At 45.4% G+C, this 16,891-nt stretch overlaps 3 non-coding genes across 3 annotated transcripts; all 3 read left to right on the top strand.

Annotated features, from left to right (window-relative positions):
* Positions 1 to 2,192: 2,192 nt before the first annotated feature.
* Positions 2,193 to 2,265, top strand: trnav-aac (transfer RNA valine (anticodon AAC)). The gene has a single exon. It is a non-coding gene; the product is annotated as a tRNA-Val (tRNA).
* A 9,996-nt stretch (positions 2,266 to 12,261) lies between these two features.
* On the top strand, positions 12,262 to 12,334 carry trnav-aac (transfer RNA valine (anticodon AAC)). The gene has a single exon. It is a non-coding gene; the product is annotated as a tRNA-Val (tRNA).
* A 3,291-nt stretch (positions 12,335 to 15,625) lies between these two features.
* trnav-aac (transfer RNA valine (anticodon AAC)) lies at positions 15,626 to 15,698 on the top strand. The gene has a single exon. It is a non-coding gene; the product is annotated as a tRNA-Val (tRNA).
* Positions 15,699 to 16,891: the final 1,193 nt, after the last annotated feature.

The following is a 16,891-nucleotide window of genomic DNA, read 5'->3' as shown; positions in this document are numbered from 1 at the left end:
CAGAGCATTCTCACAATGTGATCTGTCGTTCTCGGATTGTAATGCTACCTCCGGTTTTAGGGTGGAGAACATTCTTTGGGGCTCTTATTCTGAAAAAAAAAACAGACACAGTGACTGAAACTATGCTGCACGGTATGATGTGGATCACGGCCTGCTCAGGTTTGTGCATTTTCCCTGTAGTCCGGTGTGTTTCGTGTTCCGTGTAAACGTGAAAGTCGTCCTGTTTCGAGCAATGGGTGAAATCATTTAGCAAAGCAAGAATGGAAATTCCAGTAATGTCAAGCTGCTCATGGTTGTTTGACCAAATCATAAGCGAACCCTTATTCTCACGCACTTACAGACACATTTGTAGCTGAAAAGAGTCTGAGAAGATAGACTGAGCTTACCATTGATTTTTGTCTGGATTGATGGGCTATCAATATCTGCTGCGAAATTGACATTGTAGCCGGCCACATCCCAGCAGCTGTGCGAGTCCGAGAGGAATCATTGAACCCATTTCATGTGACTTTGCATCTGTTGTTATGCAGGAGCACAATTGGAAATAGAAGAAAATGAGGCGGCGCGGCCGCTGGTAGAGTGGCCGAGAGGGCTAAGGCGCTGGATCCAGGTTCCAGTCTCGAAAGGGGCGTGGGTTCGCATCCCACCACTGCCATTTCTGCTGATCAACTCCAACGCTGCAGCTTGTTAAAATGCTGTTTCGGTGCCCACTGTATATTGATGTCGAAAACAAAAGTAAAATGGGTTTGCTTCCCAGGGAACTAACTGTGGTGTGGGATACTGCCAAATATTGCAAAATGTCTCTACTCTCATGATCGTGTTCGCCTCCCGCTCGGTAAATCGCAAACAGTTCTGCCGTCCCAGGCAAGTTGAGCTTTTTCTGAAACCGAATGGAGACTGTTATTTCATCGTTGTTGTGAAACGAAGTCCTACGGTGACTCTACTCGTTGTTATTTGGGTTTCTAGCTAATGGGAAAATCGTTCCAATGAATTTCGATGTCATACCTTGTTGAATTTCCTTCATTTCCGTCCTGGAAACATCGGAAGGGAAAGGTAATCTAATCGAGACTGTGCTTGGTGAAATTCACTTTTTACGGCCAATTCTTATTATGTTCTTTCTTCCTCTCTTTTCAGCATTGTCTGGAAAGTCATGGTTCAGTAAGGCTGCAGTATGTTTGAAAGAGTCGTTTGGAAATGCCCTGTTGTTAGTTGTGAGATTACCTTATGACTCATGCCCTCGGATTGTATCACATTTAGCATTCATGCATCTCTGTGTCTGAAAATGCATGAGGTATGCCAGTTTTGTTTGTGTTCCGTGTTAAATGCTTTATGTTTTGCGATTCGCTCAATACATTTCGATTTAACAGGGTTTCTGAGGTAACTTCCAGCAGCAAAAATCCTCAGCTGAGGATCTGGGAAAATTTCACAGAGTATGGTCAGTCGGAGCTAAAGTAAGGAAGTCGTTCGTTTCTGCAGTGTTTCACAATACTACCTTTCCCGTGAGCAGTCGAACAGACGAAATGATTGTACCACAGACTGCGATGGCAAACTCCGCTAAAAAGTAATCCTTTAAAGCCGGTGGAAGCAACGTGACGTTATTGGGGTACACCGTGGAAAAAGATACTTCGGTGGACCTCGTCCATGCTCACCACATAGCCAAAGTTAAACAAGTCCCGTTCCCCAACCTTTAGGCCCCAATCCCTCTGTACGCATCCTATCCAGAAACTCAACCGATTACCTTTGCAATTTTCTGAGTGTAATAGCCTCCTCCACTTCCTCTGGTAGATCACTCCAAACACGCACAACCTTCTTTATGGGAAATGTGCCTCAGGTCCTTTGTCACTTTCAGCCCACTCACATTAAAGCTATGCTGTCGAGTTTTCAACTCACACCAACTTAGGTAAAACACGTAAATACTCAGTTTACCACCCTTCCATAAGGTCATGTCGCAGCTGTTACGCTGCAGGGAAAGTCGTCCCAGCCTATTCCACCTCGCCCTACGGTACAAACATCGACGACATCTTTGTCTATATTTTGTCATCAATTTAACGTGTCTTTTTTTTTACGTTTTCAAGATGTCGATTACGCTGGACAACAACGAGCTATTGGGAACGGACAGCGCGTTGTAAAAAGAAGAACGGATTCAACTTTCAGTGCTGGACGCAACTGTGCCGCAGCACGGCCGGCTGCGGCTTGTTTCTGTAGTGTAGTGGTCATCACGTTCGCCTAACACGCGAAAGGTCCCCAGTTCGAAACTGGGCAGAAACTGTTTTGTTCTTCAACTGCATGGACAAGAGCTGAGCTTTCTTGCACGCTTTCCCATCTGCAAACCTGCCTTTGAATTTGCTTGATCAAATCTGCTCTGGGAGTGAAATGTAATGCAATTCCATTTAATTACAGTGCAAAGCGTTGTTAAGTTTTTCTCCAACCTGGTTCTGATCATATGCCATTCTGTTGGAGAGTGCAGTTACCGCCTTCTGATCCTTCCACGAAAAGCAGTAGCGCATTTGCCTTCCTTGCGCAGGCGGCTCGGTTCAAAGACAGGAAAGAAGCAGATGCTCTGGTGTCACAGCGCACCACGAATTTCTGAACTTGTCTGCCTGTCAAATGTACCCCAAAGCCGTCTCAGAAAGACCTCATTTGGAAGCTGTCAATCGTTATTCAATGTGCGAGAATTGGCACCAGATATCCTGAATCATGTTTTGGAGCAATTCGCACGTTAGTGGCTCATTCAATCAGCAACAGCAATGAAAGAAATTGCACTCTCAGAGGAACCTTTAGACTTGCGCATTCATAGCGTCGCTAGTATTAAGATCCGCCCCGAGATCTAAGTCATGTTGGAACTGAAACGGAGGAATCGACAGAGAGGCTACAGAATGACATCGCATCCATTTGGTTTTCTTTAAATCACTGACCATCAGGAAAATGTAAACGGGGAGGGCGAGTGGAGAAGTGAAGCAGTTGCAGCTCTGGTGAAATTCCTTCTTTGTGAGTCACTCAGCAACCAGAGACGTGAAGGTGACTCAGGCGTGAAAGCTCTTCACATTGAGAACAAAAAGCATTCAAGGGCAGTTAGCACCTCTTCTGGAGTGGGGGTGGGGTGAGGTAATTACCTTTTGACTTCTGTTACTATGTTCAGAAACTGGCTTTTAGATTGAGGTGAACAGAAACTGCGTTTCTAAAAAGCACCACGGAATTTAGCAAAATTTCTTGAGTCGCTTCTCCTCGATTCCCACACAGGTTTCCAACTCAGTTGGTATCCATGTGGCTCATGTCCAGGAGTGAACATCTCAGCAGCAAATTGCACGGTTAAGGTAAAAGGCAAGGAAAGTGGCATCTCGAACTGGCTCCGAGGTCAGAGCATTCTCACAATGTGATCTGTCGTTCTCGGATTGTAATGCTACCTCCGGTTTTAGGGTGGAGAACATTCTTTGGGGCTCTTATTCTGAAAAAAAAAACAGACACAGTGACTGAAACTATGCTGCACGGTATGATGTGGATCACGGCCTGCTCAGGTTTGTGCATTTTCCCTGTAGTCCGGTGTGTTTCGTGTTCCGTGTAAACGTGAAAGTCGTCCTGTTTCGAGCAATGGGTGAAATCATTTAGCAAAGCAAGAATGGAAATTCCAGTAATGTCAAGCTGCTCATGGTTGTTTGACCAAATCATAAGCGAACCCTTATTCTCACGCACTCACAGACACATTTGTAGCTGAAAAGAGTCTGAGAAGATAGACTGAGCTTACCATTGATTTTTGTCTGGATTGATGGGCTATCAATATCTGCTGCGAAATTGACATTGTAGCCGGCCACATCCCAGCAGCTGTGCGAGTCCGAGAGGAATCATTGAACCCATTTCATGTGACTTTGCATCTGTTGTTATGCAGGAGCACAATTGGAAATAGAAGAAAATGAGGCGGCGCGGCCGCTGGTAGTGTGGCCGAGAGGTCTCAGGCGCTGGATCCAGGTTCCAGTCTCGAAGGGGGCGTGGGTTCGCATCCCACCACTGCCATTTCTGCTGATCAACTCCAACGCTGCAGCTTGTTAAAATGCTGTTTCGGTGCCCACTGTATATTGATGTCGAAAACAAAAGTAAAATGGGTTTGCTTCCCAGGGAACTAACTGTGGTGTGGGATACTGCCAAATATTTCAAAATGTCTCTACTCTCATGATCGTGTTTGCCTCCCGCTCGGTAAATCGCAAACAGTTCTGCCGTCCCAGGCAAGTTGAGCTTTTTCTGAAACCGAATGGAGACTGTTATTTCATCGTTGTTGTGAAACGAAGTCCTACGGTGACTCTACTCGTTGTTATTTGGGTTTCTAGCTAATGGGAAAATCGTTCCAATGAATTTCGATGTCATACCTTGTTGAATTTCCTTCATTTCCGTCCTGGAAACATCGGAAGGGAAAGGTAATCTAATCGAGACTGTGCTTGGTGAAATTCACTTTTTACGGCCAATTCTTATTATGTTCTTTCTTCCTCTCTTTTCAGCATTGTCTGGAAAGTCATGGTTCAGTAAGGCTGCAGTATGTTTGAAAGAGTCGTTTGGAAATGCCCTGTTGTTAGTTGTGAGATTACCTTATGACTCATGCCCTCGGATTGTATCACATTTAGCATTCATGCATCTCTGTGTCTGAAAATGCATGAGGTATGCCAGTTTTGTTTGTGTTCCGTGTTAAATGCTTTCTGTTTTGCGATTCGCTCAATACATTTCGATTTAACAGGGTTTCTGAGGTAACTTCCAGCAGCAAAAATCCTCAGCTGAGGATCTGGGAAAATTTCACAGAGTATGGTCAGTCGGAGCTAAAGTAAGGAAGTCGTTCGTTTCTGCAGTGTTTCACAATACTACCTTTCCCGTGAGCAGTCGAACAGACGAAATGATTGTACCACAGACTGCGATGGCAAACTCCGCTAAAAAGTAATCCTTTAAAGCCGGTGGAAGCAACGTGACGTTATTGGGGTACACCGTGGAAAAAGATACTTCGGTGGACCTCGTCCATGCTCACCACATAGCCAAAGTTAAACAAGTCCCGTTCCCCAACCTTTAGGCCCCAATCCCTCTGAACGCATCCTATCCAGAAACTCAACCGATTAGCTTTGCAATTTTCTGAGTGTAATAGCCTCCTCCACTTCCTCTGGTAGATCACTCCAAACACGCACAACCTTCTTTATGGGAAATGTGCCTCAGGTCCTTTGTCACTTTCAGCCCACTCACATTAAAGCTATGCTGTCGAGTTTTCAACTCACACCAACTTAGGTAAAACACGTAAATACTCAGTTTACCACCCTTCCATAAGGTCATGTCGCAGCTGTTACGCTGCAGGGAAAGTCGTCCCAGCCTATTCCACCTCGCCCTACGGTACAAACATCGACGACATCTTTGTCTATATTTTGTCATCAATTTAACGTGTCTTTTTTTTTACGTTTTCAAGATGTCGATTACGCTGGACAACAACGAGCTATTGGGAACGGACAGCGCGTTGTAAAAAGAAGAACGGATTCAACTTTCAGTGCTGGACGCAACTGTGCCGCAGCACGGCCGGCTGCGGCTTGTTTCTGTAGTGTAGTGGTCATCACGTTCGCCGAACACGCGAAAGGTCCCCAGTTCGAAACTGAGCAGAAACTGTTTTGTTCTTCAACTGCATGGACAAGAGCTGAGCTTTCTTGCACGCTTTCCCATCTGCAAACCTGCCTTTGAATTTGCTTGATCAAATCTGCTCTGGGAGTGAAATGTAATGCAATTCCATTTAATTACAGTGCAAAGCGTTGTTAAGTTTTTCTCCAACCTGGTTCTGATCATATGCCATTCTGTTGGAGAGTGTAGTTACCGCCTTCTGATCCTTCCTCGAAAAGCAGTAAAGCATTTGCCTTCCTTGCGCAGGCGGCTCGGTTCAAAGACAGGAAAGAAGCAGATGCTCTGGTGTCACAGCGCACCACGAATTCCTGAACTTGTCTGCCTGTCAAATGTACCCCAAAGCCGTCTCAGAAAGACCTCATTTGGAAGCTGTCAATCGTTATTCAATGTGCGAGAATTGGCACCAGATATCCTGAATCATGTTTTGGAGCAATTCGCACGTTAGTGGCTCATTCAATCAGCAACAGCAATGAAAGAAATTGCACTCTCAGAGGAACCTTTCGACTTGCGCATTCATAGCGTCGCTCGTATTAAGATCCGCCCCGAGATCTAAGTCATATTGGAACTGAAACGGAGGAATCGACAGAGCGGCTACAGAATGACATCGCATCCGTTTGGTTTTCATTAAATCACTGACCAGCAGGAAAATGTAAACGGGGAGGACGAGTGGAGAAGTGAAGCAGTTGCAGCTCTGGTGAAATTCCTTCTTTGTGAGTCACTCAGCAACCAGAGACGTGAAGGTGACTCAGGCGTGAAAGCTCTTCACATTGAGAACAAAACGCACTCAAGGGCAGTTAGCACCTCTTCTGGAGTGGGGGTGGGGTGAGGTAATTACCTTTTGACTTCTGTTACTATGTTCAGAAACTGGCTTTTAGATTGAGGTGAACAGAAACTGCGTTTCTAAAAAGCACCACGGAATTTAGCAAAATTTCTTGAGTCGCTTCTCCTCGATTCCCACACAGGTTTCCAACTCAGTTGGTATCCATGTGGCTCATGTCCAGGAGTGAACATCTCAGCAGCAAATTGCACGGTTAAGGTAAAAGGCAAGGAAAGTGGCATCTCGAACTGGCTCCGAGGTCAGAGCATTCTCACAATGTGATCTGTCGTTCTCGGATTGTAATGCTACCTCCGGTTTTAGGGTGGAGAACATTCTTTGGGGCTCTTATTCTGAAAAAAAAAACAGACACAGTGACTGAAACTATGCTGCACGGTATGATGTGGATCACGGCCTGCTCAGGTTTGTGCATTTTCCCTGTAGTCCGGTGTGTTTCGTGTTCCGTGTAAACGTGAAAGTCGTCCTGTTTCGAGCAATGGGTGAAATCATTTAGCAAAGCAAGAATGGAAATTCCAGTAATGTCAAGCTGCTCATGGTTGTTTGACCAAATCATAAGCGAACCCTTATTCTCACGCACTCACAGACATATTTGTAGCTGAAAAGAGTCTGAGAAGATAGACTGAGCTTACCATTGATTTTTGTCTGGATTGATGGGCTATCAATATCTGCTGCGAAATTGACATTGTAGCCGGCCACATCCCAGCAGCTGTGCGAGTCCGAGAGGAATCATTGAACCCATTTCATGTGACTTTGCATCTGTTGTTATGCAGGAGCACAATTGGAAATAGAAGAAAATGAGGCGGCGCGGCCGCTGGTAGTGTGGCCGAGAGGTCTAAGGCGCTGGATCCAGGTTCCAGTCTCGAAAGGGGCGTGGGTTCGCATCCCACCACTGCCATTTCTGCTGATCAACTCCAACGCTGCAGCTTGTTAAAATGCTGTTTCGGTGCCCACTGTATATTGATGTCGAAAACAAAAGTAAAATGGGTTTGCTTCCCAGGGAACTAACTGTGGTGTGGGATACTGCCAAATATTTCAAAATGTCTCTACTCTCATGATCGTGTTCGCCTCCCGCTCGGTAAATCGCAAACAGTTCTGCCGTCCCAGGCAAGTTGAGCTTTTTCTGAAACCGAATGGAGACTGTTATTTCATCGTTGTTGTGAAACGAAGTCCTACGGTGACTCTACTCGTTGTTATTTGGGTTTCTAGCTAATGGGAAAATCGTTCCAATGAATTTCGATGTCATACCTTGTTGAATTTCCTTCATTTCCGTCCTGGAAACATCGGAAGGGAAAGGTAATCTAATCGAGACTGTGCTTGGTGAAATTCACTTTTTACGGCCAATTCTTATTATGTTCTTTCTTCCTCTCTTTTCAGCATTGTCTGGAAAGTCATGGTTCAGTAAGGCTGCAGTATGTTTGAAAGAGTCGTTTGGAAATGCCCTGTTGTTAGTTGTGAGATTACCTTATGACTCATGCCCTCGGATTGTATCACATTTAGCATTCATGCATCTCTGTGTCTGAAAATGCATGAGGTATGCCAGTTTTGTTTGTGTTCCGTGTTAAATGCTTTCTGTTTTGCGATTCGCTCAATACATTTCGATTTAACAGGGTTTCTGAGGTAACTTCCAGCAGCAAAAATCCTCAGCTGAGGATCTGGGAAAATTTCACAGAGTATGGTCAGTCGGAGCTAAAGTAAGGAAGTCGTTCGTTTCTGCAGTGTTTCACAATACTACCTTTCCCGTGAGCAGTCGAACAGACGAAATGATTGTGCCACAGACTGCGATGGCAAACTCCGCTAAAAAGTAATCCTTTAAAGCCGGTGGAAGCAACGTGACGTTATTGGGGTACACCGTGGAAAAAGATACTTCGGTGGACCTCGTCCATGCTCACCACATAGCCAAAGTTAAACAAGTCCCGTTCCCCAACCTTTAGGCCCCAATCCCTCTGAACGCATCCTATCCAGAAACTCAACCGATTACCTTTGCAATTTTCTGAGTGTAATAGCCTCCTCCACTTCCTCTGGTAGATCACTCCAAACACGCACAACCTTCTTTATGGGAAATGTGCCTCAGGTCCTTTGTCACTTTCAGCCCACTCACATTAAAGCTATGCTGTCGAGTTTTCAACTCACACCAACTTAGGTAAAACACGTAAATACTCAGTTTACCACCCTTCCATAAGGTCATGTCGCAGCTGTTACGCTGCAGGGAAAGTCGTCCCAGCCTATTCCACCTCGCCCTACGGTACAAACATCGACGACATCTTTGTCTATATTTTGTCATCAATTTAACGTGTCTTTTTTTTTACGTTTTCAAGATGTCGATTACGCTGGACAACAACGAGCTATTGGGAACGGACAGCGCGTTGTAAAAAGAAGAACGGATTCAACTTTCAGTGCTGGACGCAACTGTGCCGCAGCACGGCCGGTTGCGGCTTGTTTCTGTAGTGTAGTGGTCATCACGTTCGCCTAACACGCGAAAGGTCCCCAGTTCGAAACTGGGCCGAAACTGCTTTGTTCTTCAACTGCAGCCGTTTACATGGACAAGAGCTGAGCTTTCTTGCACGCTTTCCCATCTGCAAACCTGCCTTTGAATTTGCTTGATCAAATCTGCTCTGGGTGTGAAATGTAATGCAATTCCATTTAATTACAGTGCAAAGCGTTGTTAAATTTTTCTCCAACCTGGTTCTGATCATATGCCATTCTGTTGGAGAGTGTAGTTACCGCCTTCTGATCCTTCCACGAAAAGCAGTAAAGCATTTGCCTTCCTGGCGCAGGCGGCTCGGTTCAAAGACAGGAAAGAAGCAGATGCTCTGGTGTCACAGCGCACCACGAATTCCTGAACTTGTCTGCCTGTCAAATGTACCCCAAAGCCGTCTCAGAAAGTCCTCAATTGGAAGCTGTCAATCGTTATTCAATGTGCGAGAATTGGCACCAGATATCCTGAATCATGTTTTGGAGCAATTCGCACGTTAGTGGCTCATTCAATCAGCAACAGCAATGAAAGAAATTGCACTCTCAGAGGAACCTTTCGACTTGCGCATTCATAGCGTCGCTAGTATTAAGATCCGCCCCGAGATCTAAGTCATGTTGGAACTGAAACGGAGGAATCGACAGAGAGGCTACAGAATGACATCGCATCCGTTTGGTTTTCTTTAAATCACTGACCAGCAGGAAAATGTAAACGGGGAGGACGAGTGGAGAAGTGAGGCAGTTGCAGCTCTGGTGAAATTCCTTCTTTGTGATTCACTCAGCAACCAGAGACGTGAAGGTGACTCAGGCGTGAAAGCTCTTCACATTGAGAACAAAAAGCACTCAAGGGCAGTTAGCACCTCTTCTGGAGTGGGGGTGGGGTGAGGTAATTACCTTTTGACTTCTGTTACTATGTTCAGAAACTGGCTTTTAGATTGAGGTGAACAGAAACTGCGTTTCTAAAAAGCACCACGGAATTTAGCAAAATTTCTTGAGTCGCTTCTCCTCGATTCCCACACAGGTTTCCAACTCAGTTGGTATCCATGTGGCTCATGTCCAGGAGTGAACATCTCAGCAGCAAATTGCACGGTTAAGGTAAAAGGCAAGGAAAGTGGCATCTCGAACTGGCTCCGAGGTCAGAGCATTCTCACAATGTGATCTGTCGTTCTCGGATTGTAATGCTACCTCCGGTTTTAGGGTGGAGAACATTCTTTGGGGCTCTTATTCTGAAAAAAAAAACAGACACAGTGACTGAAACTATGCTGCACGGTATGATGTGGATCACGGCCTGCTCAGGTTTGTGCATTTTCCCTGTAGTCCGGTGTGTTTCGTGTTCCGTGTAAACGTGAAAGTCGTCCTGTTTCGAGCAATGGGTGAAATCATTTAGCAAAGCAAGAATGGAAATTCCAGTAATGTCAAGCTGCTCATGGTTGTTTGACCAAATCATAAGCGAACCCTTATTCTCACGCACTCACAGACACATTTGTAGCTGAAAAGAGTCTGAGAAGATAGACTGAGCTTACCATTGATTTTTGTCTGGATTGATGGGCTATCAATATCTGCTGCGAAATTGACATTGTAGCCGGCCACATCCCAGCAGCTGTGCGAGTCCGAGAGGAATCATTGAACCCATTTCATGTGACTTTGCATCTGTTGTTATGCAGGAGCACAATTGGAAATAGAAGAAAATGAGGCGGCGCGGCCGCTGGTAGTGTGGCCGAGAGGTCTAAGGCGCTGGATCCAGGTTCCAGTCTCGAAAGGGGCGTGGGTTCGCATCCCACCACTGCCATTTCTGCTGATCAACTCCAACGCTGCAGCTTGTTAAAATGCTGTTTCGGTGCCCACTGTATATTGATGTCGAAAACAAAAGTAAAATGGGTTTGCTTCCCAGGGAACTAACTGTGGTGTGGGATACTGCCAAATATTTCAAAATGTCTCTACTCTCATGATCGTGTTCGCCTCCCGCTCGGTAAATCGCAAACAGTTCTGCCGTCCCAGGCAAGTTGAGCTTTTTCTGAAACCGAATGGAGACTGTTATTTCATCGTTGTTGTGAAACGAAGTCCTACGGTGACTCTACTCGTTGTTATTTGGGTTTCTAGCTAATGGGAAAATCGTTCCAATGAATTTCGATGTCATACCTTGTTGAATTTCCTTCATTTCCGTCCTGGAAACATCGGAAGGGAAAGGTAATCTAATCGAGACTGTGCTTGGTGAAATTCACTTTTTACGGCCAATTCTTATTATGTTCTTTCTTCCTCTCTTTTCAGCATTGTCTGGAAAGTCATGGTTCAGTAAGGCTGCAGTATGTTTGAAAGAGTCGTTTGGAAATGCCCTGTTGTTAGTTGTGAGATTACCTTATGACTCATGCCCTCGGATTGTATCACATTTAGCATTCATGCATCTCTGTGTCTGAAAATGCATGAGGTATGCCAGTTTTGTTTGTGTTCCGTGTTAAATGCTTTCTGTTTTGCGATTCGCTCAATACATTTCGATTTAACATGGTTTCTGAGGTAACTTCCAGCAGCAAAAATCCTCAGCTGAGGATCTGGGAAAATTTCACAGAGTATGGTCTGTCGGAGCTAAAGTAAGGAAGTCGTTCGTTTCTGCAGTGTTTCACAATACTACCTTTCCCGTGAGCAGTCGAACAGACGAAATGATTGTGCCGCAGACTGCGATGGCAAACTCCGCTAAAAAGTAATCCTTTAAAGCCGGTGGAAGCAACGTGACGTTATTGGGGTACACCGTGGAAAAAGATACTTCGGTGGACCTCGTCCATGCTCACCACATAGCCAAAGTTAAACAAGTCCCGTTCCCCAACCTTTAGGCCCCAATCCCTCTGAACGCATCCTATCCAGAAACTCAACCGATTACCTTTGCAATTTTCTGAGTGTAATAGTCTCCTCCACTTCCTCTGGTAGATCACTCCAAACACGCACAACCTTCTTTATGGGAAATGTGCCTCAGGTCCTTTGTCACTTTCAGCCCACTCACATTAAAGCTATGCTGTCGAGTTTTCAACTCACACCAACTTAGGTAAAACACGTAAATACTCAGTTTACCACCCTTCCATAAGGTCATGTCGCAGCTGTTACGCTGCAGGGAAAGTCGTCCCAGCCTATTCCACCTCGCCCTACGGTACAAACATCGACGACATCTTTGTCTATATTTTGTCATCAATTTAACGTGTCTTTTTTTTTACGTTTTCAAGATGTCGATGACGCTGGACAACAACGAGCGATTGGGAACGGACAGCGCGTTGGAAAAAGAAGAACGGATTCAACTTTCAGTGCTGGACGCAACTGTGCCGCAGCACGGCTGGCTGCGGCTTGTTTCTGTAGTGTAGTGGTCATCACGTTCGCCTAACACGCGAAAGGTCCCCAGTTCGAAACTGGGCAGAAACTGTTTTGTTCTTCAACTGCAGCCGTTTACATGGACAAGAGCTGAGCTTTCTTGCACGCTTTCCCATCTGCAAACCTGCCTTTGAATTTGCTTGATCAAATCTGCTCTGGGTGTGAAATGTAATGCAATTCCATTTAATTACAGTGCAAAGCGTTGTTAAGTTTTTCTCCAACCTGGTTCTGATCATATGCCATTCTGTTGGAGAGTGTAGTTACCGCCTTCTGATCCTTCCACGAAAAGCAGTAAAGCATTTGCCTTCCTTGCGCAGGCGGCTCGGTTCAAAGACAGGAAAGAAGCAGATGCTCTGGTGTCACAGCGCATCACGAATTCCTGAACTTGTCTGCCTGTCAAATGTACCCCAAAGCCGTCTCAGAAAGACCTCATTTGGAAGCTGTCAATCGTTATTCAATGTGCGAGAATTGGCACCAGATATCCTGAATCATGTTTTGGAGCAATTCGCACGTTAGTGGCTCATTCAATCAGCAACAGCAATGAAAGAAATTGCACTCTCAGAGGAACCTTTCGACTTGCGCATTCATAGCGTCGCTCGTATTAAGATCCGCCCCGAGATCTAAGTCATGTTGGAACTGAAACGGAGGAATCGACAGAGAGGCTACAGAATGACATCGCATCCGTTTGGTTTTCATTAAATCACTGACCAGCAGGAAAATGTAAACGGGGAGGACGAGTCGAGAAGTGAGGCAGTTGCAGCTCTGGTGAAATTCCTTCTTTGTGATTCACTCAGCAACCAGAGCCGTGAAGGTGACTCAGGCGTGAAAGCTCTTCACATTGAGAACAAAAAGCACTCAAGGGCAGTTAGCACCTCTTCTGGAGTGGGGGTGGGGTGAGGTAATTACCTTTTGACTTCTGTTACTATGTTCAGAAACTGGCTTTTAGATTGAGGTGAACAGAAACTGCATTTCTAAAAAGCACCACGGAATTTAGCAAAATTTCTTGAGTCGCTTCTCCTCGATTCCCACACAGGTTTCCAACTCAGTTGGTATCCATGTGGCTCATGTCCAGGAGTGAACATCTCAGCTGCAAATTGCACGGTTAAGGTAAAAGGCAAGGAAAGTGGCATCTCGAACTGGCTCCGAGGTCAGAGCATTCTCACAATGTGATCTGTCGTTCTCGGATTGTAATGCTACCTCCGGTTTTAGGGTGGAGAACATTCTTTGGGGCTCTTATTCTGAAAAAAAAAACAGACACAGTGACTGAAACTATGCTGCACGGTATGATGTGGATCACGGCCTGCTCAGGTTTGTGCATTTTCCCTGTAGTCCGGTGTGTTTCGTGTTCCGTGTAAACGTGAAAGTCGTCCTGTTTCGAGCAATGGGTGAAATCATTTAGCAAAGCAAGAATGGAAATTCCAGTAATGTCAAGCTGCTCATGGTTGTTTGACCAAATCATAAGCGAACCCTTATTCTCACGCACTCACAGACACATTTGTAGCTGAAAAGAGTCTGAGAAGATAGACTGAGCTTACCATTGATTTTTGTCTGGATTGATGGGCTATCAATATCTGCTGCGAAATTGACATTGTAGCCGGCCACATCCCAGCAGCTGTGCGAGTCCGAGAGGAATCATTGAACCCATTTCATGTGACTTTGCATCTGTTGTTATGCAGGAGCACAATTGGAAATAGAAGAAAATGAGGCGGCGCGGCCGCTGGTAGAGTGGCCGAGAGGGCTAAGGCGCTGGATCCAGGTTCCAGTCTCGAAAGGGGCGTGGGTTCGCATCCCACCACTGCCATTTCTGCTGATCAACTCCAACGCTGCAGCTTGTTAAAATGCTGTTTCGGTGCCCACTGTATATTGATGTCGAAAACAAAAGTAAAATGGGTTTGCTTCCCAGGGAACTAACTGTGGTGTGGGATACTGCCAAATATTGCAAAATGTCTCTACTCTCATGATCGTGTTCGCCTCCCGCTCGGTAAATCGCAAACAGTTCTGCCGTCCCAGGCAAGTTGAGCTTTTTCTGAAACCGAATGGAGACTGTTATTTCATCGTTGTTGTGAAACGAAGTCCTACGGTGACTCTACTCGTTGTTATTTGGGTTTCTAGCTAATGGGAAAATCGTTCCAATGAATTTCGATGTCATACCTTGTTGAATTTCCTTCATTTCCGTCCTGGAAACATCGGAAGGGAAAGGTAATCTAATCGAGACTGTGCTTGGTGAAATTCACTTTTTACGGCCAATTCTTATTATGTTCTTTCTTCCTCTCTTTTCAGCATTGTCTGGAAAGTCATGGTTCAGTAAGGCTGCAGTATGTTTGAAAGAGTCGTTTGGAAATGCCCTGTTGTTAGTTGTGAGATTACCTTATGACTCATGCCCTCGGATTGTATCACATTTAGCATTCATGCATCTCTGTGTCTGAAAATGCATGAGGTATGCCAGTTTTGTTTGTGTTCCGTGTTAAATGCTTTCTGTTTTGCGATTCGCTCAATACATTTCGATTTAACAGGGTTTCTGAGGTAACTTCCAGCAGCAAAAATCCTCAGCTGAGGATCTGGGAAAATTTCACAGAGTATGGTCAGTCGGAGCTAAAGTAAGGAAGTCGTTCGTTTCTGCAGTGTTTCACAATACTACCTTTCCCGTGAGCAGTCGAACAGACGAAATGATTGTACCACAGACTGCGATGGCAAACTCCGCTAAAAAGTAATCCTTTAAAGCCGGTGGAAGCAACGTGACGTTATTGGGGTACACCGTGGAAAAAGATACTTCGGTGGACCTCGTCCATGCTCACCACATAGCCAAAGTTAAACAAGTCCCGTTCCCCAACCTTTAGGCCCCAATCCCTCTGAACGCATCCTATCCAGAAACTCAACCGATTACCTTTGCAATTTTCTGAGTGTAATAGCCTCCTCCACTTCCTCTGGTAGATCACTCCAAACACGCACAACCTTCTTTATGGGAAATGTGCCTCAGGTCCTTTGTCACTTTCAGCCCACTCACATTAAAGCTATGCTGTCGAGTTTTCAACTCACACCAACTTAGGTAAAACACGTAAATACTCAGTTTACCACCCTTCCATAAGGTCATGTCGCAGCTGTTACGCTGCAGAGAAAGTCGTCCCAGCCTATTCCACCTCGCCCTACGGTACAAACATCGACGACATCTTTGTCTATATTTTGTCATCAATTTAACGTGTCTTTTTTTTTTACGTTTTCAAGATGTCGATTACGCTGGACAACAACGAGCTATTGGGAACGGACAGCGCGTTGTAAAAAGAAGAACGGATTCAACTTTCAGTGCTGGACGCAACTGTGCCGCAGCAGGGCCGGCTGCGGCTTGTTTCTGTAGTGTAGTGGTCATCACGTTCGCCTAACACGCGAAAGGTCCCCAGTTCGAAACTGGGCAGAAACTGTTTTGTTCTTCAACTGCATGGACAAGAGCTGAGCTTTCTTGCACGCTTTCCCATCTGCAAACCTGCCTTTGAATTTGCTTGATCAAATCTGCTCTGGGAGTGAAATGTAATGCAATTCCATTTAATTACAGTGCAAAGCGTTGTTAAGTTTTTCTCCAACCTGGTTCTGATCATATGCCATTCTGTTGGAGAGTGTAGTTACCGCCTTCTGATCCTTCCACGAAAAGCAGTAAAGCATTTGCCTTCCTTGCGCAGGCGGCTCGGTTCAAAGACAGGAAAGAAGCAGATGCTCTGGTGTCACAGCGCACCACGAATTCCTGAACTTGTCTGCCTGTCAAATGTACCCCAAAGCCGTCTCAGAAAGACCTCATTTGGAAGCTGTCAATCGTTATTCAATGTGCGAGAATTGGCACCAGATATCCTGAATCATGTTTTGGAGCAATTCGCACGTTAGTGGCTCATTCAATCAGCAACAGCAATGAAAGAAATTGCACTCTCAGAGGAACCTTTCGACTTGCGCATTCATAGCGTCGCTCGTATTAAGATCCGCCCCGAGATCTAAGTCATGTTGGAACTGAAACGGAGGAATCGACAGAGAGGCTACAGAATGACATCGCATCCGTTTGGTTTTCATTAAATCACTGACCAGCAGGAAAATGTAAACGGGGAGGACGAGTGGAGAAGTGAAGCAGTTGCAGCTCTGGTGAAATTCCTTCTTTGTGAGTCACTCAGCAACCAGAGACGTGAAGGTGACTCAGGCGTGAAAGCTCTTCACATTGAGAACAAAAAGCACTCAAGGGCAGTTAGCACCTCTTCTGGAGTGGGGGTGGGGTGAGGTAATTACCTTTTGACTTCTGTTACTATGTTCAGAAACTGGCTTTTAGATTGAGGTGAACAGAAACTGCGTTTCTAAAAAGCACCACGGAATTTAGCAAAATTTCTTGAGTCGCTTCTCCTCGATTCCCACACAGGTTTCCAACTCAGTTGGTATCCATGTGGCTCATGTCCAGGAGTGAACATCTCAGCAGCAAATTGCACGGTTAAGGTAAAAGGCAAGGAAAGTGGCATCTCGAACTGGCTCCGAGGTCAGAGCATTCTCACAATGTGATCTGTCGTTCTCGGATTGTAATGCTACCTCCGGTTTTAGGGTGGAGAACATTCTTTGGGGCTCTTATTCTGAAAAAAAAAACAG

The sequence above is a fragment of the Chiloscyllium plagiosum genome, unplaced genomic scaffold (genome assembly GCF_037043375.1).
Source record: "Chiloscyllium plagiosum isolate Xiang-an unplaced genomic scaffold, Cpla_swu_hap1 HiC_scaffold_21, whole genome shotgun sequence".
Taxonomy (NCBI): Eukaryota; Metazoa; Chordata; class Chondrichthyes; order Orectolobiformes; family Hemiscylliidae; genus Chiloscyllium; species Chiloscyllium plagiosum.
Note: the sequence above shows the minus strand (reverse complement) of the source record. Positions and strands in the feature narration are given on the sequence as shown.